Source organism: Notolepis coatsorum, assembly GCF_963971535.1.
Source record: "Notolepis coatsorum genome assembly, chromosome: 5".
Taxonomy (NCBI): domain Eukaryota; kingdom Metazoa; phylum Chordata; class Actinopteri; order Aulopiformes; family Paralepididae; genus Notolepis; species Notolepis coatsorum.
The window spans coordinates 101,887,844-101,902,208 of record NC_140169.1 but is presented as its reverse complement, the minus strand read 5'-3'; the positions used below and the strand labels follow the sequence as shown (position 1 = coordinate 101,902,208).

At 44.0% G+C, this 14,365-nt stretch overlaps 1 protein-coding gene across 1 annotated transcript in view; it reads left to right on the top strand.

The window, feature by feature from the left end:
• Positions 1 to 14,365, top strand: part of sccpdhb (saccharopine dehydrogenase b) — a 50,539-nt gene that overhangs the window by 17,136 nt on the left and 19,038 nt on the right. The gene's annotated exons all lie outside the window — the stretch shown is intronic.

Here is a 14,365-nt window from a genome sequence, read left to right as displayed (position 1 = left end):
CTTTACTCAACGTTATTTAATTCTCTGAAATACAACAACTCAACTCGACTAGAAAATCAAGTTAACGTACTAAAAATAGAGATCAATGCCATATACAGACAACAATCGGAAATACAAATACGCAGCACAAGACAACAGCAGTACTCCCATGGTTCCAAACCCAGCCACCTATTAGCCATGCGATTAAGAATTAATGCAACATTTGCAGATATAACTACCATTAGAGCACAACAAGTACTTGTAACAGATCCTGTAAAAATAAACGATACATTCAAAGTATTCTACTCCGACTTATATAAATCAGAAATGACCTTCGATCAAAACAAAATTGACACATTTCTTAATCAAATTATTCTCCCTAAACTTTCAGAGGATGACGCTAAACAGTTAGAAACACCGATCACACTAGAGGAACTCAAGAAGGCCATAACCGCAATGAAAAGTGGTAAGGCTCTTGGAAGAGACGGTTTCCCATCAGAAATGTACCTTTCTTGTTGGGACATAATTGGCCCCTTATTACTAAATATGATCTTATACTCAGTCAAGGAGGGGAACTTCCATAAGAATGACAATATTGCACTCATAACAGTCCTCCTTAAAAAAGACAAAGACCCCAACGAGTGCGGTAGTTATAGACCTTTAAGCCTCCTCGGAACAGATATCAAACTGTACTCTAAGGTATTAGCCATCAGATTACAAAAGCATATGACGTCTTTAGTTCACCCGGACCAAACTGGCTTCATAGGAGGCCGCCTGATCACTGAGAACATAAGACGAATACTGCACGTACTTGATGCCGACAAGGAGGACACCATACCTAAGGCGATGCTGTCCCTGGATGCTATGAAGGCCTTTGACAGGCTGGAATGGTCGTATCTGTGGGCAGTGCTAGAAAGGATGGGGATAGGAAAAGGATTCATCGATATGATTAAAGTATTATACAAAGACCCATCGGCCATGATTACAACAGGCACAATCATCTCCCAAATATTTCCGGTATCACGCTCTGCCAGACAGGGTTGTCCTCTTAGTCCCGGACTGTTCAATCTATCATTAGAGCCTTTAGCACAATATATAAGACAATCCCAATCCATAGAACCAATCGTAATCAAGGCCACACAACAAAAAATTTGTTTATATGCGGACGATGTAATATTGTTCATGCAAAACCCCAACACCACATTGCCTCATCTGCTCAAGTTGATTGAGGACTTTGGTGATTTATCGGGATTTAAGATAAATTGGCCGAAGTCGGCTCTCCTTCCACTTAACACCCCTGCAAAAAAAGACACAACCCTCCCAGGACAGATACCGATGGTAAAACATTTCAGATGCTTGGGAGTGGAAATATTCCCTACCATAAGACAAACGGTGAAGCACAACTACACAAAAATCCAAAACAAAATCAAAGACGACCTTGATAGATGGGTAAAACTTAAAAACACAGTACAAGCACGGATATCAATAGTTAAGATGGATGTACTACCTAAAATCAACTTCTTCAGTTCAATGCTACCGTTACCCCCTCCAGAGGGTTACTGGAAAAGATTACACTCCTCCACATACAAATTTATTTGGAATAACAAACCACCACGTATAAAAAGATCCACCGCACAGAGAAATAAAGCAGATGGTGGCATGGCATTTCCAGATTTTTTCCTATATTTTAAGGCGTACACATTAAGTCCATTGACAACATGGTTTGACTCCCAAGCATTAGCATCCTGGAGAAAAATAGAAGAAAACATAGTAGCCCCACATAGACTGAAGGACATAGCATACACTAAACTACCAATCAAGCACTGTGAACGAAAATTTGGCCCCATAATTACTCATGCGATCCGGATATGGCGTGAATCACAAAAAAAAAATCCTAACCCACAAAAATGGCACAATCATACTCCCTTATTCAATAACAATGCACTCTTAATTGGAAAACGACCTATAAGATTCCCTATATGGGAAGAGCAAGGCATACACTCATTAGGGGATGTTTTTAACAAACAGGGTTTTTGTAGTGATAAAGAAATACGCAAAAAATTTAATCTCACCAAGTCCACATGGCTTTTTCACAAACAGTTAGAGCTTTGTTTGAAATCTCACGGTGTTCCATTAGACAGACCAATTGAACACCACAGATACCACAAATTCTTCTACGCAAGAGAGACATCGAGAGGTTTTGTTTCAGAATTTTATCATCAATTACTAACGTCCTCGTATGAAACCCTCCAACTTGACTCTGTCTGGAGGAGGGATATACCAGACCTGGAAAATGACTTTGATTGGCAAGGAGCCTGGGCAAATGTCCGACTTACATCAAGGAACCCGGATCATCAACAAATCAATCTTAACTATATTCACAGGACATACTTGACTTAGGGGTGGACGGTATGGTCTAAAATTTATATCACGGTATAATTTGAAGCATAGACGGTAACGGTATATATCACGGTATCATCGTTTTTGATAAAATTTTTTTTTTTATTTTATATAATTTTTTTTTTTTTTTATAAAATATATATATTATATAATTAGACTTGTACTTGTATTATCTGCGAGACATCGCCACCACGCAACAAGCTCCACTGTCTGTGTGTACTCTAGTAGCCTCCAGCTACGGCCAGGATACCCCGGAGCTGCACCTGGACCTATACTCGAGTAGCCTCGAGCAGAGCTACGGCCAGGATTCTCCGGCGCTGCACCTGGACCCTATTATAACGTTAGCAAGCCCTCAGCTCGAATACGCATCGAATCAGTGTTATAAGACATTGATATCAGGAGCTATCCGGCTAAGCCGGATATATAACGTTAATACAACGCCTCAGTGAATTATTTAGTTCAATGGGACATTTCGTTTTGAACGGTGAACTAACTTGCGTTAACGTTCACCGTTAACGTGAGCTAACGGCTAACAGGTAGCACACACACGTCTCTCTCTACTAGACTTTGTGGAGCGTTTGTTTATGTCAGGAGCTATCGGTAGCTGGCCGGCTAGATACCGTTCGGTTAGACAATGCCTCATCATGTATTAAACTAAAAGTGAATAGTTGACTGGGTCATTTTGTAACGGTAGCTAAGCTAACGTTAGCTCAGGGAGACGCCGCCGACAGCTGAGCTCCCGTGTCCCGTCCCACTAGACTACTAGATCCGTGTTTACATGCGTGCGGTAGGGGCTGGCACGCCCACTGCGCGAAGCCTCCTAAATAACTTTTTCCAGTTCGCACATATCTATTATCTATGACTAATTCTATCTATTTTTAGGGGCAAATGCGAGTGAAATAGTCGCGTTGTGGTTACATGACGTCATTGGTATTTTAGAGCTGCACTACCGGTTTAGACGGTATAGTCAAAATCCATACCGTAGAGCAAATTCATACCGTTTATACCGTATACCGTTTATACCGTCCACCCCTAACTTGACTCCTATAAGACTGTGCCGAATGGGGCTTAAACAAGATTCCAAATGCACCCAATGTGCAAATGGGGACGAAGGGACATTTATGCACATGTATTGGGACTGCTCACCAGTTAAGGCATTCTGGAAAGATGTGACCCAACAAATATCAAAACTCGTATCTTGGAATATACCTGTACACCCCTCGGTATTACTATTGAATGATGTTTTTGAGTTTGCAGTGAATCCACAGCTAAAGAGATTGGTTTTATCGGGTATCACAGTAGCCAAAAAGCTGATCGCATCACGCTGGTTTCAACCGGAAAAAATGTGCCGTAAAGTTTGGTTTCTTACATATCTCGATGTAATTTACCATGAAATATCTACAGCAAGAATTCTGGGTCTCAATGAATCCAAAATGTCAATGTGGTTAGAAGTGGTGGAGAGAATAAAAGCTAGCTTATAATGGTAGTGTCTGGTTAGGTGCGAGGGATAGTGGAGTTACTTATCAAGGTGGGGTCCGGGAGGGGGGGGTTCGAGCTGAGCATATGTGTGTAGGTTTTTTTTAGATAACAGGTATTAGGGGTATATCTTATATAAGACAACTAACTAAAATGTGATCTCATTGGATGTGCCCTGACAATTAATGCTTGTATATCTTATCGTGTGTTGTCATGTTTGTTTATATGTTTGTTTAAAAAATAATAAAAAAATAAAATACAAAAAAAAAAGTCCTATATGTATTGTTCATTGTGTAGCAACGTTAAACTTTTTCATTCACATATTCATAGTAAAGTATGGTCTAATGTATAAGTATGTTTTCATCTCTTTCTGCAGCTTTCTCCAGAACGTGATCTATAGCCCCAAATACATTATATTGATGATGCAATACAGTTTTATGGCAATCAGCGCGATATAAAAAATTCCAACTAGACGTACTTCTAGAAGTTACTACACGTCATCTGATGTTGACCGGATGGGCTAGGGGGCGTTTATAATTCCGTGGGCAGCGTTATACCAATCATCTAATGTGGGTCAAATGTTGATAATAGCAGTTAGTATCGAAGACGGTAACTTTACACGCTAAAACTCACCCCAGTCTCCGCGCGCCGTTGGGCGATCATCGTAGAGTAGAAATTTTATCATTATGGGATGTAGATTTACCCGGTCCATCTCCAGCTTGTATAATGGTATATACGTCCAAATCATGTTGTTTATCGAGTTATTGGCAATCGATCACCATGTAGTGTGACGAGCCAGAGTCCCGGGACATGTACCGAGTGCCCGGAAGTAATACGGCCGTCCAGCACAACCTCTACGGCACTTCCTGTTAAGCAATTGCGCCGATCGGCCACCAGATGGCGCTCCTGAACCGCCAGAGAGCTCAGTGGGTCCTACTGGTGGATCTCAGGCCAGCGGAGGGGACATATGAATCCGATCCCAGATTTTTGAAATATTGATATTAAAGACGCTGTAAAGCGTCTTCGGCAACTTGAGCATGGCCGGGAATGACGTGTTTAAGCGTTTCCCGGCACCCAAAGTGTTAACATGTCTGGGAAGAGAGTTCCATTCCTGCATACCACGGAACATGACAGTTTGCTTCATTGCATTCGACCTCACTTTTGGAAGTGTAAAACCTCGTGCAGAAGCATGTCTGGTGGAATGGTTGTGTCTGTCAAGACTTATAGATAAATTGTTATATAAAATTGAGGGGATCTTTGTAACAAGAATATTCCTAGTGAATACAATGAGTGAGCAGAGTAACTTATGTTTGACAAGTAACCAAGTTAAACAACTGTGCATCGCTGCAACATTAGTTCTATGTCGTTATGGCTTGCTCAGCACCTGTCTGCATATATCTCGCTTCAGCGTATATACACTGAATAAAAAATTCCACCATGTACCTTTACATGCCAGCATTCATCTGGCCACACCCCCATCCGCGTACCTACATAAGCAGGGGTGGGGCCACACACTCATCTCCTTCTCAAATTTCATCCACAGGAAGTGCCTGCTATATGCCCACTTGACGTGGAGAAAAATATTAGTCTGAGGAAAGGAAGAACAAGGAGATACGTTGACACCATATCTTTATTTTCTCTCTCACTATTTTCGAGAAAATACGGCGATATTGTCTTCGTTACTGGAGTGTCTGGATCATTCCGACCTTCAGCGGCTTTTTCGTATTAGGACCTCACGCCGCTGACATGCTTCCCAACTACAATCCTTCTTGCTGCGACTGGATGGGGTTACCCTCCAGCAACACAGCTGGACTGTAGGACGCACCGACTATTGTGAGAAGCGGTCGTTTCCAGGTTGGCTACGTACTGTTTTGCTTGCAAGCTCTGATTGTTGTTGATGCTGTGGGGGTTAGCTAACAATTTACGAAACGCCGACTCCAGGCTAGGGTCCTCTGCTCTGCTTAAACGGCGATCGGGGGATCTTGGTCTGACGCCCATGATGGCTAATCTAGTGGGCCGCGCTAGGTCCTGGTGATCCCAGGATTCTAGAGCGGATGCTTCTCTGTCCCGTGCAGGCCCCATCTTTCATATACAAATGAAAGTATACCCAACGAGGAAATGTGGGCATAGGATCTTCTTTATCGGAAGTTCCATGCTCAAAGGGCCCCGTGTATGTCTGTACCACCGTTGACAACTGTGTTCTGACATTTCTTTTTCTTTTCCCTGTTAGGGGAGGGATTGGGACAGTGGCCTGTCTGAAGTGTGGCTTGTTATGTCATTGTATACAGTTCAGGTGATAGCTGCTTAGCTTGCGTGCTAGTTTGTGGACTACTGTGTAGCCAGTCAGCTGTTAGCTGCGCAGCTGTTAGCTGCGGCGTCAGCTCGCTGTGTTTACCAGGCTGGTATACGTTAGCTTGTTGCTATCAGCCAAACGGCTCTTAGCTTAATGCTACACTGTTGAACGTTTTCTGTGACTATAACATGCCTTAAACACTCTGACTACGACGTCATCTTTGACAGAGGATGTTAGTCGAACCTACCGGGAGCCCGGCCAGCGAGGACTGCGTCAACATGGAGAACCGTAGCGGCTGGGTGGCGCAGCGACGCTGCCCTCGTCGTCAACACAGGAATGCTGTGTTCAACGTCGGTGAGCCGTTAGCCAGATTGCAGTTCGCTTGGCCTGCGCTCGGGGTAGGAAGGTCCCGACGGACCTTAAACACTTCTTCTTTCCTTCCCTTCTAAATGTTTTGTAATAACGATGTTTTCCAAAACGGGTGTTGCTGCAATACATTGAGGATACGATGCGTGTTGTGTGTGAATTGTCTTGTCACTGGTATAGCTTCTCCATAGAAATCGGGTTGTTGTTTTACATGTGTAAAAATGATCTGGTTAGTTGTGTTGAGAACATGTGTGTTCATGTACCGTGAACTCAGAACTAAGGGGGTTAATTAACCTATAAAGCTATGCTTAGTGACATATGAGTGAAGAGTGAATTCTTTTCTCAGCCTGTAATGACAATGAACAGTGTGTTCACATATTAACAGGGTTACCTGTTCAACTTGGCCGTATCAAGGGTAAGGTAGGAGGGGTGATCCCCCCCGGTTCCCTGGGGCTTCCCCACCCTCCTCTCAGACATGTTGTTACAATATACTGTGTCACTGTGTTTGTGGGGATACGATGTAACCCTTAGCTTAATTGCTGGGGTTGTGCTAACCGCTTGAGAAACTATATTTTCCTAAAGAAAAGATTGTTTGGTCGCTTATCGTGTGTGCTTAGCAAGGCCTGTGGCCATTATACATAATCGAGGATTCTGTATTCTCTCGTTATGAAAAACGGCGTTCCTCTGTAGCAAGAGTGTGCCATTTTTTTTGTGATAAAGGGTTGTGTGTGTCTTGTGATCTACAACTGGGTTAGGTTTAGCCACAGAAGCACATGTGTAAGTCTGGTACCGGGGCTTTTAAGGGGGCCCTCTCTATTCTGTGTTTTTTCCTTAGTAAAAATCAGATAGCAGGTTAGCACATGAGCTGTGTGAAGCTGTTAGACACTTCATGTAGCTGACTATGACTGTGTCATGCTCTTTTTTGTCATTACGTATCATGGGTGTGGGGTCGTAAAGGGGTGAACTGGTAATCCTTTCCTCCCCTTTTTGATTGGTCAGGGGTTAAAACCTCCTGTCCTTCAAGGTTCCTGTCACGTTGCTGTTCGGCACGTTACAGGGTAAGAGGGGGGGGGGGGGAGGGAGTTTCCTGGTCCCACGCCCTGGAAGATTGGGCGTGTGCACCGCAGAAATTCCCCCGCCATAGAGTATGTCACTGTGCACGTCTCTGTTGGTAAGACTTCCGTGAGTTGTTCAGGTCCATGTGATGGATCTGTTTCAGGGAGTTGTCAGAGCTCCTCCTCACAAAGCTCCTCCTCGGGCCTTCTGTGAGTTAGGACTCTCCTTCCCTGTGAGGGAGCCTCCTCAGAGTTCAGAGCCTCCTCCTCAGATTGTCAAGGTGAGTAGAACTTCAAAAAGGAGTCCTGCTCTATTGTGTGTGTATTCGATTCAATTCGATTATTGAGTGTGTATTGGTTCAGTGCCTCCTCCTCGGAGAGCCATAACCCAAATTTTTACATAGCTCAATGTTGCAATATATTCTTTTCAATCTATACAGCTCGCGTGGGAAGTCTCTCTGGGGATTTCCGTCTCCTCCCTATGGCGAGGATGGTGGGATGTAAAAATGTAAACAGTTTTTACCCTCAGCTGCGTCACGTGGGATTCATGTCAGTCTGTGTTTCTTTCTTTTTTGAATAAAAAGAGGAAGGTACATGAAGCACGACGGCTCTGTGTCGTTCTCCCAGGCGACTTGGAGGAACAATGTTTGGTGTCTTGCTAGACTATCCATTGATGTGTTTGGGTCTCGACGCATACATAGTGCTGGCTCGGTGTGTTTCTGTTAAAGAATCACACAGGGGCTAAGTGCGCCTTGGTTGCTTGTTAAAACAGCGTTTTTGTAGGGCAACTGGGATGGAGTTTTGTCTCTTCCGAGCGCCAGTTTACTAGGTTGTCTCGATGAATTCTCGTTCATATCTGGGGGATGTTAACGGAATAGATCTGAACATAGGTAGAGGGGTCTCACTCCCTTGGGGTGGGCCACTGAGCACGGTCCAAATGGGACTGTCTGGGTGGCGCCCTCTTTTCATGTTTTAGATCGACACGCATACCTACCCCCTCTTCTGGAGTGGGCATGTCGGCGTGGTTAGGACACGGGACTGGTCTGGTCGCGCTGGTCCAGGTCAGTTAACCCGTTGTCCGCCGGGGATGCAGATCTGCTGTTCTGGTACCCTGAGAGACTTGTGCTTTTTTCGGGGGGAAAAATGCCGGGTCGGTCCGGGTGTCACAGGGTTAGGTGCTATGGAGACCCTTTGTTGGGTACATATTGTACTCTGCACTATCGTAATGGCTTACGGCCATACCAACCTGTACACGGCCAATCTCGGACGCTACGCAGGTTCGGTCCTGGTTAGTACTTGGTTGGGAGACCGCCTGGGAATACCAAGTGCGGTGTGCTTAGGGCTGGTTCTCCATTCTTTTCGCTCTCACGCGTGGCGAAGAGGGGGCTGTTGGGGTGGTCTTGGACCTCCTCTGGTAACCCTGTGCTTCCCGTGCCGCCGGGCCCGGTCCGAAGTAAGGTTTCGTTGATACCGTAGGCCTGGGATAACCCTTTTTTGAAAACTGAAACACTTGTACTGCGGTATAGCCAGTGTATGCCCGCAGGTGTGTTTTGGAGTTTTTTCTTGAGGGGTTATAGGAATAACCACCGTCTGTACAGAGAGGGTAGTTGATTCCCTGGTATGTTGGAGCAGAGTCAACTCCCGGGTTACCCGGTTGAGTGTGCCCCTGCACGTTCATGACGTCTGCCAATCATGTCAGCCTTCTCTGCCTCGACCCCTCTGGGTGGTTTTTTTTTAATGGAGGCTTTGTCATGCAACAACGCCAGCATACGCCCCTTCCGCCGGGGGGGCTGTTTTCAGCTGACTCCTTTGGCGCCTGTCTCGTCCGCAGTGCTCCAGGCTCAGGTTACAGCCTGTTGCCTGGTTTCCCCGGTGCGCTGCCTGCTTCCGTTGGTTAACCTTTTTTGTGTGCTTACGGCCATGCTGACTGCCTGTTCTGCAGGGTCAGTGTGCCAGGCGGTGTGCTATTGGGGGGAAAGGGCCCGCTCTTGGAGGGGCCTTATCCGAATACGCTGGCGATGTGGGGGGCGGTGTCACTAAGTGACCACCTGGTGGGGTCTTGATGCCTGGCGTCATTGACCTCTCCGGGCCCCCGTTTTCCAGGGGATCCAGTCCCTTCGGTGGGTCTGGGTCTTCCTTCGCGCTCCGCTGCTACGGCCTTGCCACGGGGTTGGGTTTGCTCTTGACCCCGTGATTTCTGGGGGCAGTAACGAGGTTGTTCCTTCCGTTCGTTCCCGGGTGGCATGCGGGTTGTGTGTGTGTAGTTGTGGGGTCAAGCCACGGTCTGCTCACCCTGTGCGTTGAGTTGCTTGAGTGCCTCTTCGCACGGTCGGATCCGTCGCCCTCCCGTGAACCTCCAATAGGGGGGGTATCCTCCATTAGGGAGGGTCGGGGGGGCTCGGTCCTCCCCGGTCTGATGGTTGTGGGGGGCCTCAGCGGGGTACATTCGTCGGCCTATGGCTCCGCTCAGCCCCTGTTATGCAGACAGGTGCTGAGCAAGCCATAACGACATAGAACGAAGGGTTATGTATATAACCCAGTTCTATGAGTTATGGTGTGCTCAGCACCTGGACGCCGCTGCGGCCCTTGATTTTTCATTGTGGTGAAATTTGTTGGGAAGGAGATGAGTGTGTGGCCCCACCCCTGCTTATGTAGGTAAGCGGATGGGGGTGTGGCCAGATGAATGCTGGCATGTAAAGGTACATGGTGGAATTTTTTATTCAGTGTATATACGCTGAAGCGAGATATATGCAGACAGGTGCTGAGCGCACCATAACTCATAGAACTGGGTTATATACATAACCCTTCGTTCTGTACTCACAGCGAAGCGCTATACATGCTGCTTTGTTTTGTACCATTTGCAATTTTTTCAGTTTATTCGTCGTTACATTCGACCATACTGCAGGACAATAGTCAAGATTTGACAACCAGAGCTTGAATTACCTGTTTGATAGAATTTAGTGGTAACAATTGAGCACATCTTTTAACAACAGAAATCCCTCTTCCCATTTTCACTACTATATTGTTTATATGGTGTGACCATGACAATTTACTGTCTAATGTTACTCCTAGGAGTTTAGTCTCCTGGACTTGATTAATTACCACATCACTTATCAAAAGTTTCAAGACTGTGTTCGTTCTTAGAGTATGGTTTGAACCAAAAATTATGCTACTTGTCTTTGATATGTTTAGAACTAGTTTGTTATTCTTTAAGATGAAATTACCTACCTGGGTTCCATCCTAGAGGCTAATCTCTCCTGTGACAAAATGGCATCCAATGTAATAAAAAAAGTCAACCAACGAACTCGGTTCTTGTACCGGATCTCCTCTCTGGTAAACAAGAATACCCTGAAGACTCTGGCAGGAGCACTCATTCAGGGGTACTACGACTATGCTTGCACCTCATGGTACCAAAGCACCTCAAAGGCGCTAAAAACAAAATTACAAACATCTCAAAACAAACTGGTCAGACTACTGCTTGACCTTACTCCTAGAACCCACCTCACCCCTGCCCACTTTGACAACCTAGGATGGCTTAGAGTAGATGACAGAATACAGCAACTTGCAATGGGCCTGGTCTACAAGATACACTACACGACCAAGGTACCCATGTACATGGCAAAATACTTCCCAAAGGTCAGTGAATACCACGATCACAACACCAGAGGGAGCTCCACAAATCATGTTAAACCCAGATTCGGCTCAAATAAGGGACTAAACACGTTTTGCAATTATGCCACATCAATGTGGAACGCCCTACCCAAAGCTGTAAAGGAATGTGGATCACTACCCACTTTCAAAACCTCTCTCAAGAGACACCTACGGGAGACTGCAATTCAACACTGGCCCCTGTAAATATCCTAACCCAACCCCCTCCAATGTACAGTCATTTACCTAGTATGGTTTTGTCAATAGTCCAATGTACAATTTTGTTTGTTTGTACAGAGTCTCCCCCCCCTCAATGTACAGTTTTGCTTGTTTATACAGTGTGCCCCCCCCCCCCCCCCCCAACCACCTCCAATGTAAATTACCCAGTATGGTTGTCAATATCCCAGTGTACCCAACCCCCCCCACCCAACCTCCTCCAATGTACAGTTTCTACGTCAAATGTATATACTCCCTTTTCTTGACTCCTTCTGTATCACAAACAGTACTGTATTTGCAAATCTGGTATGTCATAAATGTATAGATGTAGCAGTACTGACTATCTGTATGTCATGTATGTCATATATGTCCTGATGAATTGAAAATGGGGGACCCTGGTGGAAACAAGACGAAAGTCTTTCTCTGGTCTGCATCCCCTTAACAATTGTGTGTATTGAGCTGTACTGTATTGTACCCATTCTGCAATCTGTTAATAAAGTTTTCAATCAATCAATCAATCAATCCATTCCATCACTGATTGCAACTCTGCCTTTAGGACCGTATTTAATTCATTGGCTGTAGAGGCTGATATGTAAATCGTTATATAGGACTTATTTAGGACAAGAGGCATGTCATTTGTAAATATGGTGTAGAGCAAAGGCCCAAGGCAACTTCCTTGGGGTACTCCACACCTTACCGTTTTAACTTCTGAGTAACTCCCATTAAAAAAAACGATTTGTTTCCGGTTTGCTAAATAAGTTTGAATCCAAGATAATGCAGATAAGGAGAAACCGTAACATTCAAGTTTTTTAAGTAAGAATTTGTGATCTATGATGTCGAATGCTGCAGTAAAATCAACCAAAACAGCGCCAACCAGTTTATTTTTATCTATCTCTTTCAGCCAATCATCCGTCATTTGGGTTAAAGCAGTCGCTGTTGAATGTCCTTCACGATATGCATGTTGAAAATCAGTGGTCAATGTGTTCAAAGAAAAGTAGCATTTAATCTGTTCACTTACTATTCTTTCCATCACCAGTGACTTCAAATATGATAGAAAATCAATTATTATTATGCATGGCAGATTCCTACAGTAGATACAGATGGCTCCCCATTCAATAGGGGTCAGGTCTTGTTACAGTAGTCTTTTTGAACTGACTTATCCTTAGACAGACGGGTGCCTATTTCTCAAAAATGAATACAGTGTTGAGAAAAGCTTTTTTGGCATTATAGGGCCATATAGAGGGGTAATTTTATATAAAGGGCTCAAAGCGAACCATTCGGTGTGCCGTGGAACATCGTCGTGGGAACCAGTAACATCTGTGGTATTATTTGCGTCCCTAAACACGATTAAGAGTCAACGGTGGAGAAACATAATAACATAATAGTTCTCATTATCCTGCAGAGCTCACAGCCTCGGCGCTCTGCAGCCTTTTATAAACAACAGCAGTCTGTTTCTGAGAAAGCCGTTACTTGAGCAAAGGCTTGGCTACCAGTAAACTGTGGTCATATCTTTTTTACGTTTCTCTCTCTCTCTCTCTCTCTCTCTCTCTCTCTCTCTCTCTCTCTCTCTCTCTCTCTCTCTCTCTCTCGCTCTCGCTCTCTCTCTCTCTCTCTCTCTCTCTCTCTCTCATGACGAGCGAAGTTGGCGAGGAGTGTTGCAGTTCTGGGAAGAACTAGGCCCATGTTGGATCATAAAGCGTTATACACACTCCGTATTATTCACGTACAAGAGCACCACACACTCATTATGCATTATGCATACTACTACAATGAGCACACCGACGTGCTGTTTTTCAAGACGCATGTTTTGACATGGATCTGATAGAACTTTAGACAAATAATTAACAAAGCAAGACATTATTTACTCCCTGGTAACATACATAAAATGTTCTCAGACAGAGAGGGGGGTTATGACTTAAGAGTAAAAGTCTACTTGTACTACTCTGAAGTGTATGCTAAGCTCCATGCCATCAGGGAAAACCCCTCCCACCCACTATACACAGACTTGGCTGACAGAAGGAGCACGTTCAGTGCTAGACTAAGGCTCCCAAGATGTAGCACTGAACCGCACAGGAAGTCCTTCATTCCAACAGCCATCAGACTTTATAACGCATTACTGTGCCTCACTGCATCACTGAGCACAGGGTGACAGTACTATCTTCCTGGACGTTTACCCTTTTTTTTTTTTTTTTTATCTTTTATTTATCCAGGAATGTCCCATTGAGATACAAGATCTCTTCTTCCAGGGAGTCCTGAAAGACCGACATAGTACAATTTTACACTTTTGGTATATTCTGGATATTTTTACTGTATATTTTATATTAGAATGTAACATAGGAAATGTTATATTAGTATATCTTATATTAGAATGTAACATAGGAAATGTATATCCCGAACCATATTTTATTCTTAGGCTTAATTTTATTCTTATTCGTGACTTTTTGTTTTTGTCTACCTAAATGTTTACTGTTTACTGTGAGCGATTTGTAGTGCCAAATTTCCTTCGGGATGAATAAAGTATTTCTATTCTATTCTATTCTATTCTATTCTATTCTATTCTATTCTATTCTATTCTATTCTATTCTATTCTATTCTATTCTTATTCTATTTCAATTTGTGGGGTGAACTTGTAGAATGGTCTAGTACTCTAGTTGTTGAACTCAAGCAAAGTAGGGATGTTCGATATTGGCTTTTTTACCTATACCGATATTGTCCAACTCTTAATTTCCGATACCGATATCAACCGATACCGATATATGCAGGGTCCCCCCCCCCCCCACCCCAAAACGGAATAATTTCAGGTAATTAACATTACATATCTCTTGTCGTGGAATTAACACAACATTATGCATACTTTTGAAAATAAATAAAATCAGAATTTGTTAAATATATTTAATTTTCTATGTGATAAAAAATTATTAAATAAAAACTA